Here is a 22,525-nt window from a genome sequence, read left to right on the forward strand (position 1 = left end):
GATGAGGTTGGGACGCCGTTCCAAGCCTTATCTATTGCTGAGCCTTCTAAGAAAGGAACTTCTTCATTTGCGTCCTACAATGATGCAAAGTTGGCCATTGAGCATGGCGCAACTACTGGTTTAGGACAGATGATTAAACTAGAAGACAATAAATCTCGGGCTGACATATGGTACTCTTCAGGCACTTTCAACAAGCACGGTTTGTTTCAGAGTGGTGGTTTCATCGACACGGTCGAAGACCAGGAAGCTGCTGCTATAGTAAAAGATGATGCAGAGGAAGATTCTGGCAACTTTGTCATCCCTGTAGGAGTCTGCAATAATTGGGTCGTGGATGATGTTCCAACAGTTGTCCATAAGTCCACGTAATGTTCATTTTTGTTTAAAAACCCTTCTCCCATGCCAAAAGGAGAAGTGATGACATTGTTGGCCCATAAATACAATGATATTCATTCAATAAGTACATGTTAAATGCTTGTTTTTCCAAATTATTTTTGCTTTTTGCTTTTTTGCATGAAATTGGAGATCACTAAAAAACCCTAAAAAAAAATAAAATCAATCTTTTCATCTGCATCATGATTTGCCTTTGTTTGAATTCTAAAATCTCTTTTATATCCAAAATCATTATGCAGGTTGATCAAACCCAATGAACATAATGATCCAACACCATCTCCCAACTTTGAGTTCCCTGTGTTTTAGGCCGATGAAGATGATGTTGAAGAAATTCCTAATGAGATTACCCATTTGCTTGAGCACGAAGAGAAGATCATTCAGCCACATATTGAGAATCTGGAAACAGTCAACTTGGGGCCTAGAGATTGTGTTCGTGAAGTAAAGATTGGGGCACTCCTGGAAGAGTCTGTGAAGAAGGGGTTGATTAAGTTTCTATGAGAATATGTCGACGTCTTTGCCTGGTCTTATGAAGACATGTTTGGTCTGGATACTGATATCGTGCAACATTTCCTGCCTTTGAAGCCTGAGTGTGTGCTTGAAAAGCAGAAGCTCAGAAGAACTCATCCCGATATGGCAGTGAAGATCAAAGAAGAAGTTCAGAAGCAAATTGATGCGGGATTTCTGGTGACTTCTACATATCCTCAATGGGTGGCCAATATTGTGCTTGTGCTTAAGAAAGATGGAAAAGTCTGAATGTGTGTGGACTATAGAGACTTGAATAAAGCTAGTCCGAAAGATGATTTTCCTCTACCACACATTGATATGTTAGTAGATAATACAACTAAATTCAATGTCTTCTCCTTTATGGACGGATTTTCCGATTATAATCAGATCAGAATGGCACCCGAGGATATGGAGAAGACAACATTCATCACACCTTAGGGAACATTTTGTTATCGAGTGATGCCCTTCGATTTGAAGAATGCCGGAGCCACGTATCAACGTGATATGACTACCTTGTTTCACGATATGATGCACAAGGAGATCGAGGTGTATGTTGATGATATGATTGCGAAGTCGAGAACGGAGGTTGACCATGTTGAGCACTTGTTGAAGCTTTTTCATCGTTTGAGGAAGTACAAACTCCGTCTGAATCCTAACAAGTGTACATTTGGAGTCAGTTCTGGCAAGTTATTGGGCTTTATTGTCAGTGAAATAGGTATTGAAGTTGATCCTGCCAAGGTCAAAGCAATACAAGAGATGCCTGCGCCCAAAACTGAGAAGCAAGTCCGACGTTTTCTTGGCCGCTTTAATTATATTTCCAGATTTATATCCCACATGACTGCCACATGTGCGCCAATATTCAATCTCCTCCGGAAAGATCTGCGTCATGATTGGACCGAGGATTGCCAAAAAGCCTTTGACAGTATCAAAGAGTATATGTCTGAGCCTCCGATTCTGTCTCCACCTGTGGAAGGGAGACCCTTGATTATGTACTTAATTGTTCTTAAAGACTCTATGGGTTGTGTATTGGGCCAACAAGATGAATCATGGAAGAAAGAGTATGCTATATACTATCTGGGTAAGAAGTTCACTGATTGTGAGTATCGATACTCAATGCTTGAGAAAACATGTTGTGCTTTGGCTTGGGTTGCTAAGCGCTTACACCAGTATATGTTGAATCATACGACTTGGTTGATATCCAAAATGGATCCGATCAAGTATATCTTTGAGAATCCTGCTTTAACTGGGAGGATTGCCCGTTGGCAGATGCTGTTGTCTGAGTATGATATTGAGTATCGAGCTCAGAAGGCTATTAAAGGTAGTATCTTGGCTGACCACTTGGCACATCAACCAATTGAGGATTATCAGTCTGTGCAGTACGACTTCCCTGATGAGGAGATTCTCTATTTGGAAATGAAATATTGTGATGAGCCTACGCTCGATGAAGGGCCAGAGCCTGGTTCCCGATGGAGCATCGTGTTTGATGGCGCTGTAAATCAATATGGAAATGGTATTGTGGCAGTGATTATTACTCCTTAGGGCACACATTTTCCTTTTATAGCAAGGCTAACTTTCAAATGCACGAATAATATGGCAGAGTATGAGGCCTGTATTATGGGTTTAGACGAATGTATTGATCTTAGGATCAAACATCTTGATGTTTATGGCGATTCAGCCCTTGTTGTTAATCAGATTAAGGGTGAATGGGAGACGAATCAGCCTGGCCTCATCCCATATAGAGATTATGCGAGGAAGATTTCAATGTTCTTTACTGAGGTTGACTTCCATCATATTCCTCGAGACGAGAATCGGATGGCAGATGCTCTTGCCACACTTGCTTCAATGATTATGGTGAAATTCTGGAATGAAGTCCCCAATATCATTGTGATGCGATTGGATAGACCAGCTCATGTATTTGCAGTTGAAGAAGTAAAAGATGATAAGCCATGGTATTATGATATCAAATGTTTTCTTCAGAGTCAGATTTACTCGCCTGGGGCATCTGTTAAGGACAAGAAGGCTTTGAGGAGATTATCAGGCAGTTTCTACCTCAATGGCGATGTGCTTTATAAGATGAACTTTGACATGGTTCTGCTCAGATGCGTGGATAGACACGAAGCAGGCCTATTGATGACTGAAGTCCATGAGGGTTCATTTGGTACTCATTCCAATGGACATTCCATGGCAAAGAAGATGTTGAGAGCAGGCTACTATTGGCTGACAACGGAGTCTGACTGCTACAAGTATGTGAAGAAATGCCATAAGTGTCAGATTTATACGGATAAGACTCATATTCCCCCGACACTTCTGAATGTTATTTCCTCACCATGGCCTTTCTCCATGTGGGGAGTTGAGATGATTGGCATGATAGAGCCAAAGGCGTCCAACGGTCACAAGTTTATTCTCGTAGCAATTGATTACTTCACCAAGTGGGTTGAAGCTGCATCATATGCAAACGTAACTAGGCAGGTGGTGGTAAAGTTTATCAAGAATCAACTCATAGGCCGTTATGGTGTGCCAGACAAGATCATTACTGATAATGGATCTAACTTGAACAACAAGATGATGAAAGAGTTGTGTAGCGAGTTCAAGATTGCACATCATAGCTCTTCTCCCTACAGACCCAAGATGAATGGGGATTTTGAAGCTGCTAACAAGAACATCAAGAAGATTATCCAGAAGATGGTTGTTACGTACAAAGATTGGCATGAGATGCTGCCATTTGCCTTGCATGGCTATCGTACATCTATCCGCACTACAACAGGGGCAACCCCTTTCTCTCTCGTATATGGCATGGAGGTTGTGCTCCCTGTGGAGGTTGAGATCCCATCAATGAGAGTCTTGATGGAAGCCATGTTGACTGAGGCCGAACGGGTTTAGAGTCGTTATGACTAGTTGAACTTAATAGAAGAGAAGAGATTAACTGCCATGTGTCATGGTCAGTTATATCAGCAAAGGATAAAGAAAGCCTTTGATAAGAAGGTCAATCCTTGTGTGTTCCAAGAAGGTGACCTCGTGCTCAAGCAAGTTTTGTCTTTCGCGCCCGATTCTAGGGGCAAGTGGACTCCAAACTATGAAGGTCCATATGTTGTTAAGAGAGCCTTTTCAGGCGGTGCTTTGATACTTACAACTATGGAATGGGAGGATTTCACTCGTCCTATGAATTCAGATGCAGTCAAGAAATACTTCGCCTAAAATAAAAACAGAATAGCTCGCTAAGTTGAAAACCCGAAAGGGTGGCTTAGGCAAAAATGAGCATCTTGGTGGATTGAAAACCCGAAAGCGCGATCCAGGCAAAAGTTAGAGACATAAAAAAAATGAATATATATCCCGCTAGATTGAGTACCTTACCCTGGGTCAATCTAGGCAAAAATTAGGGATTTGGCAAGTAACTGCATCTTGACAAACCGTCTTCTGTCAAAGATTCTCGCTCAGTCATCGTCAACTGAAGCTTTAAATACATTGGATTCAGAGTTGGTGGAGAAATGGTCATTATGTTCAGTGTAGCCTTTTCTAATATATATCACCAATTTCAGATTTGTAAAGCTCCATGGAGTCTTGCCATTTGCAGACTACCATTCCATCAAATAAATTTGAGCCTTTATCCAATTATTTACACTCTTATTTGTTTCTGTTCAACAAATATTTGCATGTTTGAATTGATAAATATCATTGTTTTAAATAAATAAAGTTTTATAAATTGTTTTTAAACAAAGTTTACATTCACAATGACTGAAAGGATAAATGGAATATCCTCAGTGCTCTCCCAAGGATAGTACGATCTCTAAAGGGTAAGACATTGGTTCATATTCCTAGCATATTTGTTTCCTCTTCATCATCTTTCAGGTTTGTCTCCTCAGTGAGCGCAGAAAGGGTGATACACCACCAAGTCCCCAGAGAGTGTAAAGTTTGGTCTCAGTTTTCTAGCACCCCAATGAGTTTGGATCTAGCATCTGTGTTTTATCAACTATATGGTTGTCATCCCTTTTTATGGATTGACTTAAAATCCCTTATAGATCGATAAATTGACATGCTATCTTCTTCGAAGAAGTTGGTCTTCTCTCATTCAGATTGGAAATCTCCCGCAAAGTGAGCAGGAAATCTCAGCATGAGTGGAATTTCAACAAGTTGGTTTGTAGCTTATCCCTGACGGATTCGCATACATTGATCTCCAGCAGGTTTGCCTACCGTTCATCCTCAGTAGGGTTGCTCACATTAGACTTCCCCAATTAGGTCACCAGCAGGTTATTTCCAGCTGATCACCTACAAGTTATCCCCGGTTCAGTCATCAACAGTTGTTTCCCTAGTGGAGTTGCCTGATTGGAGCCTGGTTGTTATTACTTCCTCCTTCTCGGATAGTTTCCTCCTAGCAGAGCGGGTGATGAAAATGTTTATTTTCTATCCCCAGCGGAGCGGTGTTTCTCTTCTCCTCGGCAAAGATTATTTCTCCAGCAGTATGAGGAATTGTGATGGTTATTAGAACTTTTGTTTGGTGGTTTTTTCCCGCAGAGTTTCTTATCTTTCCTTGGTTTCTCCCCAGTAGAGTTACTTCTATAGTGGATCTTACCCGTGATTGGTTCCCCCCAGCTAAGGCTCTACCTAACCCTAGTTTTGCTTTGGAACTCTAAGAAGGACGTGTTATCTTCTTCCCCAGCGGAGTGTTTGGTGTTGTCACCGCAACAGAGATATTCCTTTTGTGTTTAGAAGAGGATACTTGTTTGATGTGTTTCTGTTTGGTGGTTGTTCCCCACAGAATTCCACATCACCCCTTGATAAGATACCCAGTAGATTTCTTCTCTGACTGATCTTATCCTTGTTTTTGCATACTATTGGAAGATCCCAAACATTGGTGGTTGTGACTCTTTGCTTATTCCCAACAGCGGTCTCTGACCCCCGGTGATCCTGCTTGTTCCTCTAGTAGTGGTCTTTGTCCCTGGCAGGGACTTTCGCTCGATCCTCAGCAGTGAGTAGTTTCCTGGTATTTGTTGCCCCCCCACCAGATTGGAGTTTCCTGTGGGCCTGGCTTTCTCTTTTGAGATGTTGTACTGGATATATGTCCATTGATTCTTGGACCTGTTTGTGTTAGATATGTTTGTTTGTCAGCATTAATCATACATGAACCACACATATATATGCATAATTATAACATTCAGATATTCATGTCGCATTCTTTGCCATATATCTTTGTTTGTTATCTCCTGCTATTTGGTGATACATATTTCCCCAACCAGATGATTATGTGTGATCTCTCCATATAGAGTCAGCCCCATAAGCAGAAAGTGTCTATCCTTTCTTCCATATTCCCCACTGAGTTATGACCTCGTTGATGATTATTGTTTCAGTTTTCCTTCCAAAACATGTATTGGGATGGAATTACTCCCCTGAGTTTGTATCCTCATTGGGTTGAGTCTTGTTTTATTGTGTCTCTCTAGTTTGTTCCTAGATTGGCTACTCTTGTTATTTCCCCTGCAGTTCCCTGTGGTTCAGGTGACCAATTGCTCAGTAGGAAGTAGTTGTTCATTCTCTCCCCAGCGAATTTCAGTGACCTTCTACCCAGTAACCGGTAGTTGTAAGTCCTATTTATGTGGTTTACTGTCTGATAACTGGTAGTTGTAAACCCCATTTTGTTCCCGTTACAGAGTTAATCCCTGATTTTGTTCGTCCTAACCGACGATGGGTATTCTCTTTTGTGGTTTTCTACCCAGTATCCCGTAGATGTAATCCACTCTTTGTTGGTTATCTTTATCCAATATTCGGTATTGATATTCCTTCGTTTCTTGAGATACCACCCAGTAATCGATGATATATCTCTTGGATAATTGCTTTTCAGCAATTTATCCCCAGTGAGTCATCTTTCATTTACCCTTGTTTGGTAATTATTCTTTCTCCCTTTTATTGGTCATCATTTTTATACCCAGTAACCGGTATCCCGATGTCCTTTCTTTTCGGTCGATTTATCCTTTATTAACCCAAAAGCCGGTTGTGGATAATCTTCCATGCGAGTATGTTATCTATGTTCTGACGGTAATTGATAATATATCTCACGTGCTCTTCTGTCGTAGGTTTTGTTTCTTCCCCAATCGAGTAAGATTCGTATTTCCTTATTGTAGCACCTCAAATTTGCACCTCCCATTTTGTATATACATTTTCATTTTAGGTCATTAACATTGCATTGTTCATTGCATAGTCCATCATGTCCTCAGGCAAGACTGGTCAGGAGATTCAACTGTGCAAGGCAACAAGTACATTTTCTATGAGATCAAAGCCCTAGGGTTGGTACAGAGAGTTCATGTGACGCAAGGATCATTTTGAAGTGATTTGGCCAAGAATTGAAGGTTCAAAGCTCATCAGTCAATGTGAAATTCATCTGAAACCCTAAAAGGTCAACAGAAGACAACTATCAGTTCAATTGTGGATTTGGAGGTGGGAGATGGTTAGACATGCCTCATTCATGTTCATAAAAGTCTCATTTGACATTGCAAATATCAACATTGAAGGATTTGATGTCAGATCAAAACTTTCCCAAAATAGCAGGTGACCTGTAATTTGAATTTGCCAAAAATGGAAAGGTTTTCAACTCAAGATTACATCATCAAGAAAGCTTCAAATGGAATTTTGTCCAACATGAAAGTTGAAGATCGTTCTCTCCCATTTCCAAAAAGTCCAAGATCATGGATTTCTCGTGTGTGGTTGAGGAGATATGATCAAAACATGTCAAGGTGTACTTGAAGATTCAAATGGGCATAACTTCTCAACCAAAACTCCAATTCAAGTGGTTCTTTTTGCTAAATTCTCCTTTTGACCTCTAGTTTCCAAACCATGCATTGCATTTCATCAATTGTCATCACATAATCATTTTCCATTTCATTTGATTTTTGGAGGGAAATTTTAAAGTTTAAAATTGGTGCATTATTTGAACATTCTATCATTGCCAATAGCTCCAAAACAGACTTTTGAGTGAAATTAAGTGGAAATTCATGCACTATTCACATGCATTTTTTATGCATAAGGTGAAAATCACATTTTGGTACATACACCTCTTTTTGCTAATTTCAATTACCATTTGGCTAAACATGATTAGAAGGGTGACTAGCACAGCATATATAACAGAAACCCTAACTGTTTTTCACTAAGAACAATCACAATTTTCAGATCTAGAAATTTTCTCAAACTTTTTCTCTCAATTTTTCTGGAAATTTCTTCAAACACAAACCATTTCCATTGCTTGATCCTGGTTCCTGAAGTATCATTGAGTGGATTTGCACGTGGAATCAAGAGATTTGGTGCAGTTTTGAAGTATGCTCGAAGCTTGGAAGCATTAATGGTGGATTCAAATCCTGGTGAAATCAAGAGCAATTGAACCTCAATTCTTCCTCCAATCATCCATACAAGTGTTATAGAAGAAGTTTGGAGCATTGCAAGGCTTGAATCAACACGAATTCCAAAGCTGCTCTTTCAAGAGGTTCCAAATCGATCCTCTTATTTCTCAAATTCATTATGCTATTGTTGTAGATCTTGTGATGCTGGTTAATCTGAGCTTTGAACCATAAATTTCCATGCATTATCGAGTTAGATATGGTAGATTCAAGTTTCATGGTTGATTTTTGATTTGCTCGATTCCATGTGTACCTGATGATTCATGTCATTTCCATGCTTGATTCATGATCTATGATGAATATGCTATGTGTACATGTGCTTATTTTTGAAATCTGGGATATTTGTTCTTGAGTGATGATGAACACTCACTGTGCCTCTGTTGCGCATTGAGGAAGACGAATTCCAGGTCTAAGGGAACAGTTTTGATGCGTTTTGCCACGATAAAGCGTTGCCATATGTGTTTGGTTAGGGTTGCGTTCTGTTATGTGGGCAGGCACCTGTCTGAAGCCCTCCTTAAGAGGCAATGCTTGTGTTTGTTTATCGTTGTGCCAAGCAGGAAAAGTCCTCTTATGGGGCAATTGGCAGATAAAAGAGATGTGCAATCCATCTCCTGCTATTCAGTGTGTCATTCACCTTGCTCACACACCTTATGTTGATGCATTGTGGATAATAGCCCAAGATCATTGTTGTGTCAGTCATATGTGGAGAATAGTTCCAACTTTCTGGACTCCCACACTTTCATTTGTCTGAAGCTCTCCCAGGCCAGGGATAAGAGCTGTGAGGTCTTACCCTCATTTCCCATTTCATCTACTTCACCCTAACTCTCAATGTTAGGGTTAAGAGCTAACTACACCCGATTCCAGTTGGCTTGTGTTTCACAGCCTAACCTTGTATGAGCCCGATTGTTTGCATATAGTGTGTGTGCTTGCTTTTTATGCTTGTATGACTTTGCTTGTGTTGTTTAGGATAGCTTGCTTCCTGTGCAAGTTAGGTTAGAAACCTTAACTTGGGGATCATATGCATGATAACTTCTAGGCTCGAGTCGTAGTCTCCCTAGTAGTTTGTGTCTCCCTTTGTATCTGGTTATGCTAGTCCTTTTTCCCTGTGTAGGGGAACTACGTCGCCCTGATCCTCATACCAGATGAGGTACTTAGGCAGGAGATGAGCTCATCTCTTCGGGCACCTTTTTTTTCTTTTTTCAACCTCTTTGTGTTTGTCTGGAGTCCGACGTAAGTCCAACGATTGGCAGTTGGTTTCCTATGTCTTATTTCTTTGTTTGGAGTTCGACATAAGTCCAGCGATTGGCAGTTGGTTTCCAGTGTGTGTTTGTTGGTTCGGAGTCTGATGTATGTCCAACGATTGGCATTCGGTTTCCATGTTTGCCTGTTTGTGTGGAGTCTGACGTAAGTCCAGCGATTGGTAGTCGGTTTCCTGTGTGGTTTTGTTTGGCGTGCGTTAGCCGAGCTACGAGTGCTCTGATTCTTCTTCTGTCAGAGAAGATACGTATGCATAGGATGCGACATCCTATTGAGCATATTTTCCCTTGTCCCGAACTACGTCGACTCTGATGTCTGTGCCTGACAGACTACGTAGGCCCAGGATGCGATATCCTGCCGAGTTAGATTCTTTTGTCTTTCCTGTATCTCTTTCCAGCCTTGTGTGTGCAGTTTGTGATCAGTTTTTAGCAACCTTATCCTTTCTTTTGTGTGTGGATCCCGTCGAGTACGACGGATGCATAGGGGTGCTAATACCTTCCCTTTGCATAACCGACTCCCGATCTCATCAATATCTGGTCGCGAGACCATGTCTTTTCCAGGTTTACTTCGAGCGTTTCCTTTCCCTCTTTTGGGATAAATAACGCACGGTGGCGGCTCTGTTGTTTCGTTTTCCCGTCGGTTTTTCGCGTAATGCGACAGCTGGCAACTCTGCTGGGGATACAGAGAAGTTGACCTCCTGCTGGTCCATGTTCCCTAAGTGAGTCACTCCTAGCGTTCTTTAGGATAGGGTTTGGTTGCTTTTGCTGTTTCATTTATTTACTGTTGGCATTTATGTTTGCATTCATCATTTTCATCAGCTCATCTGGTTGTGCTGTGTTTGTCTCTGTTGGGGTGGGAGTTACAAGAGGTAAAAGGCCCAATACCCAGGCTATGAGTGAACTCTAGGACACCTAGGAATAGAGTGATTCTTGGGAAGCGGGTGGTATTGCGCCACTTAGCGGAACAGGATATCACGAGCAGTTCAGACTCTGATGGGGTATTATCCTTACATACATCTGGTGTGTACATGATGATATTCTATGAAAGGGTTGTTTATCCTGTGTTTCTCTTGACCTTACCTTGACCTAGATGACACCCGTGAGCGGGGCGAGATTGAATCATTTGCAGGTACAGATGAAAACTATGGTTCAGTTGGACTTATGGATATCTATCTCTGATATGCCGGAGTTCTGTCCGTGATATCTATCAGCAGGTTCCGTTTATTTCGAATCCCCGGGTTGAATTTGAGAGTACTTGTTCAGAGGATTTGGTTGTCATCCGTTCAGTGGATGTTCCTGTGATGATAGTGATATAACCTCCTTTTCCGTTTATTTTGGAACTCCCCAAGTTGGATTTATGGTGACTTAGTCCCCCAGATGATTGTGACTGGTTCAGAGACTTGATGGATCCTCAGATGACTTGGAAGACGGCACAGTGACTTGCCTGCATGCATTTGCATCATGCTCATTTCGCATTCATCTGCATTTAACCCATGTCTATCCGTACTCAGGGTCCATTTTTTTGATTGAGATTCTGGTTGAGAGACATCCAGATGTCAGAATGTTATTGATGAAATATTATCCGTCTCGATGAAACCAGAATCAAATGACAGAATATTCCTCATATGGATAGACATTGCATGTGTGAGTCATATTAACCTGTTTGCTGCTTTGTAGGTGTCAGTATCTAACCGGTGCGCATAGCTCTTCCGTTCAGATATCCAAGCTGATGGATCCGCCCAACGCCGACATTCTCGAGTTGAAAGAGATGATGGGAGATTTGTTCAAAGTCGTGCAGGGGCTCGCCTTGGGGAAGAAGGCAATTGCTGAGAGGTTGGGAAGGATTGAAAGTTGGATGATAAAGGAGAAAGCTCAGGGAAAGACTCCGTCATCCGTGGTACAGAAACCCTCTGGCAGTGGTCAGCTCAAGAAGGAGGTTGAATTAGGCGGTATGCAGGCCAAAAAAGAACGCGGTAAAGATCGTTACCACCCTTATGCTACCACTGTAACCACTCCTGTTGGTAATCCACCTGTACCACAGCAACAACCACCACCTCAACAGAAGGCGCAGAAAGCTAAGAGCCAAGTGAAGAAGGGGACGGATCGTCAGTTTGATAAGCCACCCGTGACTTATACCCTTATGTTCAAGAGGTTGAGGGATCTTGGTTTATTTTGGCCGAGGATATTGGTTACTGTAGAACTGCATCGGAGGCTTGCAAACTACGATGAGAACGCCAGGTGCGAGTTCCATTCTGGAGCACCAAGACATAGCATTGAGGGTTGTAGAGCTTTTAAGCATGCCGTCCAAGACATGGTGGATTCTAAGGCCATCAGTTTGGCACCGATACTGAATGATAATGCTAACCCCGTGCCAATGCATAGTCCTGTAGAGGTAAAGGTGATGTCAAAGGACAAGAGAGGAACAGAGGTGACCGAGGGGGGTCAGTTAAAAAATTCAGTGTCTGTGGTCCCAAAACATATAATGAAGAGAGGAGCTTTCCCTATTGTTGATAACTGTTGTGCGGCTGTCGCCACGAATGGGTGTGCAATGAGGAGGGAGACAACTCAGAAGATGATGGAAGTAGAAATGGACGGTGGAAAATTTGAAACACTAGGTCAGGCAGTTGAAACCGTCAAGGTGGAGAACGCCATTCTTGCTGAGAAAGAGAAGAAGCTGTCCATTTCTTCTTACAAACAGGCCATGGAAGTGGTGAAGAACGGAGAAGCCCTAGGCTGGGGGAAGATCATAGACATTATGGTGAAAGCGGATATGTTCGGGGTTGGCTATCAGCCAGATCAAGAGTCGTCTAGACAAAACAAAGGACGTCGCTCACCATTCACATTCGTCAGTGCCGGAATGTTAGATCCAGGTCACGCCTGTACAGTGGGTGAAGAGATTGATGGTGACCGCGAGCTTGAGTCATGGATAAAATTGTGCGTACCAGGGAATTGGAAGGCCTCAAGGATCATCACTGTCAATCATCATGAAGAGTAGTATTTCTGTTTTTCAATTCTGTTTGCATGAAAGCCATAAGTTTTGCCCGAAACGTAATGGTCCATTGTAAGGGCCATCTCATGTGTTTCATTGTGCAACATTTTGCATCATTAATAAATGGATGTTTTTGTGATTAAAAGCGGTGTTCCCTGCCTTTCCTTTATTTTTGCAGTTTAAAAATAAAAAAATAAAAATGGCAATGTTTATTTTCATTTTTTCTTTCCTTTTGATTCGTCTTGTTCCGATCTCAAAAGAGACTATCCTCCTGATCTCATTGATAACAATTCGGTTACACCTATGTATGACTTCGACAATCCGATCTATCATGCCGAAAAATAAGGCGAAGAAGATTGTGATCTGCTGGAATTAGCCAGGTTGTTAAGACAAGAGGAGAGGGTGATTCAACCGCACGAGGAGCGATTCAAGATTGATATTCCAGGCACCGCCGAGGTCAGGAAGTGAAAGTTGGGCCGCTCCAGGGGCTAATATTAAGAGCAGAATGGTAGCACTGTTAAAAGAGCATGTGGATACCTTCGCCTGGTCGTATCAGGATATGCCAGGGTCGGGTACCAATGTCGTTATACGCAAGCTACCATGGAGAGAAGACTGTCCTCTAGAGAAACAGAACGCCGGTGCCACGTATCAGAGTGACTTTGTTTCATGATATGATTCATCATGGAATCAAATGCTATGTTGATAACATGATAGCAAAGTCCCAAGCAGGAGAGGGGCATCTGGTGGATCTGGCCAAGTTGTTTGACCGGATCGAGACAACTCAGACTAAGGTTGATTCCGAATCAGTGCACTTGTGGAGTGCTGTCCGGTAAACTGCTGAGGTTTATTGTGAGCGGATAAGAGGAATCGAGGTCGATCCTGCTAAAAAAAAAGAAAAAAGAGAAAAAGAAGAAAGAGCAATATAAGAAATGCCTGAACCGAGAACAGAAAAGAAGGTTCGTGGTTTCTTAGATAGATTGAACTGCATTTCACGGTTCATATCTCATCTGACAGCCACGGGAGAACCCATTCAAACTGTTGAAAAAAAAGAGAGCAAACGGTCAGGTGGATAATGATTGCCAAGGGGCGTTGAAAGATAAAAATAATAAGTTGCAGGAACCTCTGATTCTGATGCCTCCTGTGGAAGGAACAATTGTTAATCTGGTACTTGACAGCCCTCGAGGGGTCTATGAGGTGCGTATTGTGTCAGCATGACGAGTCTGGTCAAAAAGAGCATGCAATTTACCTTAGCAAAAAGTTCATCGACTGTGAAACAATACATTCATTGCTCGAGAAAACTTGCTATACTTTGGCATAGGCTGCTCGCCGACTGAGACAGTATATGCTGGTTCATACCATTTTGTGGATGTCCAAGATGGATTCGATCAAGTATGTGTTTGAGAAGTCAGCATCGACCGGACGGGTTGCGAGAGGGCAAATGATGTTGACTGAATACAATATTCAGTACACCTCTCAGAAAGCAATCGAGGGGAGTGTAGTGTCCGTTTACATCGCCCCGCAACCCATTGAGGATTATCAACCAAGGAAGTTTGAGTTCCCTGATGAAGGCATCTCGAGGTGCTCAAATCGAAAGATTATGAGGAACCGATCCTGGAGGAGGGGCCTGACCCTGAATCCGAACGGATTCTGATGTCTGATGGGGGGAGGTTAATGTGGATGAGTTAGTGCCGTTTTGGTTACGCCGAAAAGATCCCACATTCCTTTTGTTGCCCGGATAACATTTGAATGCACCAAAGACATGGTGGATGAGTACGAAGCTTGTATCCTGGGTATCGATTGCGGAGAGTCCTGATGGATGAGAAATTAGAGAAGGTTGAGTGGATAAGGACTCGGTATGATGCGTTGAGCCTGACTGAGGAAAAGAAGTTGCCAGTTACTTGTCATGGGGCAGTTGTACCCAGTGAATGAAGCGTGTTGTTGACCGAAAAGTGTGACCTCGTGCGTACCACGTGGGAGAGCTGGTATTGAAAAGGATCCTTCCTCCTCAAGGTAATCGTGGGGCCAGTGGATATACAGTTATGGATCCCATTCGTGGTCAAAAAGGTTTTCTCTAACAGAGCCTTGTTGTTGACGACCATGGATGACGAGGATTCTCCATCCCCTGGGAATGCGGACGCAGTTAAAAAATACTTCGTAAAAGAGACCCGCTGGACGAAAAGAATAAAAGAGTCCAGGCAAAAATGGGCATCCCGGCGAACCAAAGAAAAAAGAGGAAAAGGTTCGGGAAAAAGTTAGGGATAAAGAATGAAAAGAATTTGTACACCCGGGAAGTCGAAAACCCCACAAGGGCGACTTGGGCAAAAAAGGGTATCCCTGTGGACTGAAAACCCGAAAGGGTGGTCTAGGCAAAAGAGGGATTGAAACGAAAAACTGCGTCTAGCATGGTCGTTTGTGCTTTGGATATGACTTGGATAATCTCCGACAGAGATCGATCGGAAGCGTCTTATTCAGAAGACAGAAAGTGTGGAAAGTCTTGAGGACATACGAGGTGTAACCAAGTTGGAACCCGATGAGATCACGGTTTCATATTGCCATTAGGATAGGTTTTTCCTTTTGTGCGCAATCACCTCTTTTCAGAGATTGCTTCCTGTGTGTTGCTCGATTTTGAGCCACCTTTTTTTTTTTTTTCAGTCAATAAATGCATGTTCAGTCAAATAATTTTGTTTTTGTCTTCATTACCGCTTTGATTGCGAAAACATCCGTTTATTTTTGATAAGAATAGTTGCATTTTGAAATATAGAGGTTCCTTCCGATGCATGCTTATAAGATTGAAACCTGGAAATCTTATTCGGAAATTTGAGTGACCTAGGTGTTAAAATGTTGGCACGCTTGGGGCACGCTTTTATCTAACGATCTCTTGTGCAGGTGCTGTTAGGTATCTTCATTCATGCAGTTGTGATGGATAACCTTTTGACAAAAAATCCATGCAGAGTCCAATCAGGGGCAAGGGATAGAAGAATGGTGAAAAGACGGCGAAAGAAGGACGATGATCCTAGAGGGTAATCAAGAAGACTCTTCAAAATCTGAGGACTAGAAAGTTTGTATGAATCCCAGGAGTTCGATCTCCGTGGAGTACGGAGGAGTCGGGAATACAAGATGATGAATCAGAAAAGTCCAGACGAGTCTAGGAGTTCTCAAAAGTGGAAAGCCAACACTGTGGTGGGATGGTGAACACCAGTGTTCGACGAGTCGACGGGCGGTCCGTGTCAAATAGACCGTATCTCCCCAATGGGTTTGAGAGTGTTATCTCCCTAGCAGATTCGAGATCGGTGTCTCCCCAGCGAGCCTGAAGGTTGCCATATTCCCAGCGGAGGTATCTGTGAGTAGTCTGTTCCTCAACAGTCAGGTATGAAGTACCGAAATCCTCAGCAGGGTCGTGAATGCCTTTCCCTATCAGAGTTGTGATTGTTTTCCAAGTCTGAGGTGGGCAGTCTTCCCAGCGGAGGTTTGTGTTGATGGTTTTCCCCAACGAAGTCCCTGATCGGATCCGGTTCGGTGAAAATTATCCCCAGTAGAGTTTTTTCCCCGTGGGTTGATCGTGATCCCCAGCAGAAGTGAGCATTGTTTGCTTCCCTTAGCAGGGTAGTCCCCAAGCAGATCGGGTTCGGTGGAGATCATCCCCAGCAAGGGTTATCTTTCCCCAGTAGGGTGGAAATTGATGTGGTATTGAAATCCTCAGCAGAGTTCCTTGAGCTCCCCGGTGTTGTCTCTGAAGGAGACGTGTTTTTATGCATTCATCATTTAGATAAGCATAACATATTGCATCATTAGTGCATAGCATTTCCATGATTATGGAGCATTGCGCTAAAAAAAAAAACTCATGCATCAGCATTGCAAACATAAACTAGCCCTAAGTCGTGGTGACCATCCGAGAATGGGTTGTCAGAAGGGTTTAGCATCGCGACATTGGATCGACTTCAGAATTGGGTTCCCCAGCAGGGTAGAGAGGTTGGTGTTTTCCCAACAAGTGACTCCTTAGTTGAGTGGGTATCCCCAGCAATATTACTCCCCACAAAATTGGTAGCATCTTGCAAGCTTGGATCGATTCCCCTAGCAGCTGTGGGCGTGTCTGATCTCTCCATATAGAGTCGACCCCTTAGGCAGAAAGTGTCTGTCATTTCCTTTTGCACTCCCCGCTGAGTTATATCCTCGTGGATGACGGTTGTTTCCGTTCCCTCCCTGCACACATAACGGGATGGGTTTTCCCTATTGAGTTCTTTCCTCATTAGGATGGGTCTTGATTCAGTCTGTCTTTTTGGATCGATCCTAAATTGGCTTCCTTGTGGCTGTCTCTTGTGCGTCCCTGTGGTATAAATGAATAGTTTCTCACTAACCGGCACTCATTCATCTTATCCTCAGCGGAATTTGGTGGCTTCTACCCACTAACCGGTAGTTGTAAGTCCTATCTTTGTGGTCTTCTACCTACTAACCGGTAGACGTGAATTCCATGTTCTCCCCTTTGTAGAGTTAACCCTTGTGCTCATCCTATTTGATGACGGTTACTGTTCCGTGGTTTTCTACCTACTAACCGGTAGATGTAATCCCCTCTTTGTGGTTATCATTATCCCGTTTTGGTATTGATATTTCTTTCCACTTTTGGGTATTTGCTTTGATTAAGCAATATTACCCCTAACGGGTCTTCCCCTTCCTTTTGGATAATTGCTCCAAGTAAGCCATTTTATCCTCAGTGGGTCCTCTTTCATTCACCGTTTGCCGGTGATGTTTGTTGTTTCCCCTTTTGATTGGTCGTTCTTTGCATACCTAGTCTCGGTATCCCGATGCCTTTCTGTTCGGTTGATTCATCCTTTAATAAGTTTGCTTTCGCTCTCTTTAGGATGTTGAGTGTTTTGGAACACAAACCAATTCACACTTTAGTCGGTCACCTGTTTTATGCCTACAACCCGGTATCCTTGGTGTTCCTTCCTGTCTGCTCCCTGTCGTGACCTTGATCCCCAGTGAGCCACCTCTCCGTTGGTGTCGATAAACGTCGAGCTTCTCCCATACGTCCGTTGACATCTGGTCGAGTCTTTCCCATTATTCCGTTGATGTCTGGTCACCTCTCCGTTGGTTTCGATAAACGTTGAGTTTTTCCCATTCGTCCATTGATGTTTGGTTGTTTTCCTTTCTTTCCATTCATCTGTTGATGTCTGGTCACCTCTCTGTTGGTTTCGATAAACGTTGAGTTTTTCCCATTCGTCCGTTGACGTTTGGTTGTTTTCCTTTCTTTCCATTCATCCGTTGATGTCTTGTCACCTCTCCGTTGGTTTCGATAAACGTTGAGTTTTTCCCTTTCGTCCGTTGACATTTGGTTGTTTTCCTTTCTTTCCATTCATCCATTGATGTCTGGTCACCTCTTTGTTGGTTTCGATAAACGTTGAGTTTTTCCCATTCGTCCGTTGACATCTGGTTGTATCCTCTTCCCCAGGTCATCCGTTGATGTCTGGTCACCTCTCCGTTGGTGTCGATAAACGTCGAGTTCCTCCCTTGCATCCGATGATGTTTGGTCGAGTCTTCCCAGTTCATCCGTTGATGTCTGGTCACCTCTCAGTTGGTGTCGATAAACGTCGAGCTTCTCCCGTTCGTCCGTTGACGTCTGGTCGAGTCTTTCCCATTCATCCGTTGATGTCTGGTCACCTCTCCGTTGGTTTCGATAAACGTTGAGTTTTTCCCATTCGTCCGTTGACGTTTGGTTGTTTTCCTTTCTTTCCATTCATCTGTTGATGTCTGGTCACCTCTCCGTTGGTTTCGATAAACGTCGAGTTTTTCCTAGTCGTCCGTTGGCGTCTAGTTGTGATTTCTATTTCTATTCATCGTCCTTCGGTGTCTGGATGTGGTTCCTTTTTTCTGAAAAAAAGTCAAAATTCCCAGTGGAGTCGTTGGTAGACATCTTGTCTGGTTCAATGATAAATATCAGATCCCAGTGGAAGCTTCCGTTGGTGAATTTTCCTTTCTGGAATCCCTTCGGAGTGCAAATTTCTACGGTTCTTTGGTATTCAATCCCTGTTTACCCTGAAGGTCTGACAGTCGTTGCTCTCATCCGTTCAGGTTCCCAATTGATTGAATAGGGCAGCTGTAGCACCTCAAATTTGCACCTCCCATTTTGTATATACATTTTCATTTTAGGTCATTAACATTGCATTGTTCATTACATAGTCCATCATGTCCTCACGCAACACTGGTCAGGAGATTCAACTGTGCAAGGCAACAAGTACATTTTCTATGAGATCAAAGCCCTAGAGTTGGTACAATGAGTTCATGTGACCCAAGGATCATTTTGAAGTGATTTGGCCAAGAATTGAAGGTTCAAAGCTCATCACTCAATGTGAAATTCATCTGAAACCCTAAAAAGTCAATAGAAGTCAACTGTCAGTTCAATTGTGGATTTGGAGGTGGGAGATGGTTAGAGATGCCTCATTCATGTTCATAAAAGTCTCATTTGACATTGTAAATATCAACATTGAAGGATTTGATGTCAGATCAAAACTTTCCCAAAATAGCAGGTGACCTGTAATTTGAATTTTCCAAAAATGGAAAGGTTTTCAACTCAAGATTACATCATCAAGAAAGCTTCAAATGGAATTTTGTCCAACATTAAAGTTGAAGATCTTTCTCTCCCATTTCCAAAAAGTCCAAGATCATAGATTTCTCATGTGTGGTTGAGGAAATATGATCAAAACATGGCAAGGTGTACTTGAAGATTCAAATGGGCATAACTTCTCAACCAAAACTCCAATTCAAGTGGTTCTTTTTGCTAAATTCTCCTTTTGACCTCTAGTTTCCAAACCATGCATTGCATTTCATCAATTGTCATCATATAATCATTTGCCATTTCATTTGATTTTTGGAGGGAAATTTTAAAGTTTAAAATTGGTGCATTATTTGAACATTCTATCATTGCCAATAGCTCCAAAACAGACTTTTGAGTGAAATTAAGTGGAAATTCGTGCACTATTCACATGAATTTTTTATGCATAAGGTGAAAATCACATTTTGGTACATACACCTCTTCTTGCTAATGTAGCACCTCAAATTTGCACCTCCCATTTTGCATATACATTTTGCACCTCCCATTTTACATACACCTCTTCTAGACATGTTGAGTGGTGTTTTGAGGTTTTTACCATAATCCATCTCTGTTTTAGGACTATGCTAAGTTGGTGTGACATTTTGTGTCACACATGTGCTTGTTATGCTTGCCTTGACTTATGCATTGTGATTACCATGCCTAATGTTGTCCAATGCTCCTAATTTTTTGTGTGATGATCATGTTGTATGTCCTGTTTACTCATGAATTTTGCCAAAATTATTTGAATCATTTTTGATTTAATGTGCATTTATTCATTCTGATGTCACAATGTGGTTACAACTTGTATACCTTGCCATGTTTGGTTCATGAAATGAATTTGGTTAATGATATTGATATGAGACCTTCTGGATTGTGTTCTTGATTGAATGAATTTGATTCATGTTGAATTTCATGTTCTGTTTTGAATTTTTTCTCCATCTTTGACCCTAGGTCTTGACCTAGTGGTTTGTGACTCACAGTTGAGCTTTGATTTCAGGTTTACACATTCAAGTCCATAGTTGATGATGCTTCCTCACTTGAGCATTGATGTTTGCTCTAGATGTTGGCTAACCTTGAGTTGTTTTGTAGGCTTTGAGACCAAGTGGCTTAATAGCTTGTGCCTTGGTCACTGTTGCATTGCTTGCTTATCTGTCTGATTGTGTGATTGACTGTTGTCTGTTTGATTGTTTGAACTGCATACTGATTAGATTAGATTTTTTTCAGGTACCTAAGTTGCTTTGAGTTCTTATTGAACTTTCTTTTGCTTTGCTTGGTTGCTTAACCATTTGAGGTATAACTCTCTGACTTCATGTAGTCTGGAAGACCTGTCCTATTATGTGGGCAGGCACCTGTCTGAAGCCCTCCTTAAGAGGCAATGCTTGTGTTTGTTTATCTTTGTGCCAAGCAGGAAAAGTCCTCTTATGGGGCAATTGGCAGATAAAAGAGATGTGCAATCCATCTCCTGCTATTCAGTGTGTCATTCACCTTGCTCACACACCTTATGTTGATGCATTGTGGATAATAGCCCAAGATCTTTGTTGTGTCAGTCATATGTGGAGAATAGTTCTAACTTTCTGGACTCCCACACTTTCATTTGTCTGAAGCTCTCCCAGGCCAGGGATAAGAGCTGTGAGGTCTTACCCTCATTTCCCATTTCATCTACTTCACCCTAACTCTCAATGTTAGGGTTAAGAGCTAACTGCACCCGATTCCAGTTGGCTTGTGTTTCACAGCCTAACCTTGTATGAGCCCGATTGTTTGCATATAGTGTGTGTGCTTGCTTTTTATGCTTGTATGACTTTGCTTGTGCTGTTTAGGATAGCTTGCTTCCTGTGCAAGTTAGGTTAGAAACCTTAACTTGGGGATCATATGCATGATAACTTCTAGGCTCGAGTCGTAGTCTCCCTAGTAGTTTGTGTCTCCCTTTGTATCTGGTTATGCTAGTCCTTTTTCCCTGTGTAGGGGAACTACGTCGCCCTGATCCTCATACCAGATAAGGTACGTAGGCAGGAGATGAGCTGATCTCTCCGGGCACCTTTTTTTCTTTTTTCAACCTCTTTGTGATTGTGTGGAGTCCTGCGTATGTCCAGCGATTGGCAGTTGGTTTCCTGTGTCTTATTTCTTTGTTTGGAGTCCGACATAAGTCCAGCGATTGGCAGTTGCTTTCTAGTGTGTGTTTGTTGGTTCGGAGTCTGATGTAAGTCCAGCGATTGGCATTTAGTTTCCATGTTTGCCTGTTTGTGTGGAGTCTGACGTAAGTCCAGCGATTGGCAGTCGGTTTCTTGTGTGGTTTTGTTTGGCGTGCGTTAGCCGAGCTACGAGTGCTCTGATTCTTCTTCTGTCAGAGAAGATACGTATGCATAGAATGCGACATCCTAGCGAGCACGTTTTCCCTTGTCCCGAACTACGTCGACTCTGATGTCTGTGCCTGACAGACTACGTAGGCCCAGGATGCGATATCCTGCCGAGTTCGTTTCTTTTGTCTTTCTTGTATCTCTTTCCAGCCTTGTGTGTGCAGTTTGTGATCAGTTTTTAGCAACCTTATCCTTTCTTTTGTGCGTGGATCCCGTCGAGTACGACGGATGCGTAAGGGTGCTAATACCTTCCCTTCGCATAACCGACTCCCGATCTCATCAATCTCTGGTCGCGAGACCATGTCTTTTCCAGGTTTACTTCGAGCGTTTCCTTTCCCTCTTTTGGGATAAATAACGCACGGTGGCGGCTCTGTTGTTTCGTTTTCCCGCCGGTTTTTCGCGTAATGCGACACTTATGGAATCAAATGCCCATCCTATAATCGAGTTTTCTTTTCCAGCCCTCATTTCGGTTGATGAGTGTCTTGGAAATATTCCCCAATTCACGCCTGGTTGGTCACCTATTATATACCCAGTAACCGGTATCCCTGGTGTTTTCTTCCTTTCTGCTCCCTATCATGACTTTTTTATCCCCTGTGGAGTCAGATTTTCCTGAGTCGAAGTATACCTCTTTAGGTCTTCCTCAGATGTTTGGATGATTGATATCTCTCACCCTTATACCGGTCTTAGATATTCTCTCTCCCCGAGCGTGTTGTTCTCTCACCTTTCTACCGGTGTTTTGATCACATGTCTCGTTGAGCTTATTACCCAGTAACCAGTAATACCTCATTTGTTGTTTCCTCAACTGAGTCCTTTGTGGACTTCCCAGTCCGAGTCTGAACTTTTATCCGAGGTATCCTTTGTGGATAGTTTGCTGTATTGATATATTCCCTAGTACATGCATCTTTGCGTCATCTCGAGTCCTTCCATTTATTTATTTTCATGGAATCCTCTCGTGTCTCCCAGCAAGTTTTAAGTCGTGACCTGCTCACACGTTTTATTCCCTTTATTCCCTAGTAAAATCCCCTAGAGTCTCTGTCTCCCATTTATTGAGTGTATTAATTATATGGATT

This window comes from Lathyrus oleraceus, chromosome 2 (assembly GCF_024323335.1).
Source record: "Lathyrus oleraceus cultivar Zhongwan6 chromosome 2, CAAS_Psat_ZW6_1.0, whole genome shotgun sequence".
Lineage (NCBI taxonomy): Eukaryota > Viridiplantae > Streptophyta > Magnoliopsida > Fabales > Fabaceae > Lathyrus > Lathyrus oleraceus.